Below are 1,199 nucleotides of genomic sequence, written 5' to 3'. Positions count from 1 at the left end.
GCCTTTTTGATTTTTGACAAACAAACTGATAAAATCTATTCCATTCATTAATCGTCCCTCAATCTTCTTACTCAACTCCATCTTCTTCAGTGCCGCCTTTTTGATTTTTGACAAACAAACTGATAAAATCTATTCCATTCATTAATCNCGTCCCTCAATCTTCTTACTCAACTCCATCTTCTTCAGTGCCGCCTTTTTGATTTTTGACAAACAAACTGATAAAATCTATTCCATTCATTAATCATCCCTCAATCTTCTTACTCAACTACATCTTCTTCAGTGCCCCCAATCTCTGTAAGTGAAAAACAACTTGGCCATGGCTCCATTATCTGGAACATACGCACCATTACTGAACACATTGATCCATATCATTTCTATCATATGGGTTTTGATTTCTATGTCATCTTTTTTATCAAGCTTTTCAAAATGGTAGATGATAGTTTATTGTTGAAACCATCTTACTTTTTTTGTCATCTTTGATCTACGGAGATCTTTCCTACATTCATCATCTTGAAGATTTGCTAGGGTGTATATTCACAAGGTACCTAGTGAAATAACCCATCATGTACTATATAGTACTAACAAACAAAAATCATACTTTCGCATACATCGAGTATCAAAATTTACAAACATTTCATGTTTATATACATATGACAAACCAACAGTATGGGTTAACAATTTTTTTGTCATAATAAGGCTTTCTTCCAAAATTCCTTATATCTTCCCTTTGCTTTTATCCTGTGATGTTTGATGACCTGCAAAATAAATTATTGCAACAATTGAGGATTAGACCAAAAGGGTCTACTGAGTGAATCTCCTTCATGCAAATATAATCTACTGCAACAATCAAGATAATTCAAACCTGAATTCTAACAATAAAGTGACATCTCGGTTACACCGCCATTTCATCTATCGCGGTTACACCGTCATTTCATCTGTCGCGGTTACACCGCCATTTCATTTATGACATTACTGTGAGAAATAAGGGCCAATCGGGACAGTACTTTATTGGACAACACTTGGTCACATCCGGACAACACTTTGATCGGTGAAGAGGTTATCGGACAACACTTTATTGATGAAGAGGTTATCAGAAAACACTTGTTTGGTGAAGGATCCTTACCGGACAACACTTCGAGCGGTGAATAGTTTATCATAAAACACTTTATCGGCGAAGAGTCCTTACTAGACAACACTTA

Source organism: Cynara cardunculus (genome assembly GCF_001531365.2).
Source record: "Cynara cardunculus var. scolymus isolate 2C chromosome LG 1, CcrdV1, whole genome shotgun sequence".
Lineage (NCBI taxonomy): Eukaryota > Viridiplantae > Streptophyta > Magnoliopsida > Asterales > Asteraceae > Cynara > Cynara cardunculus.
This window is presented reverse-complemented; position numbering follows the sequence as displayed.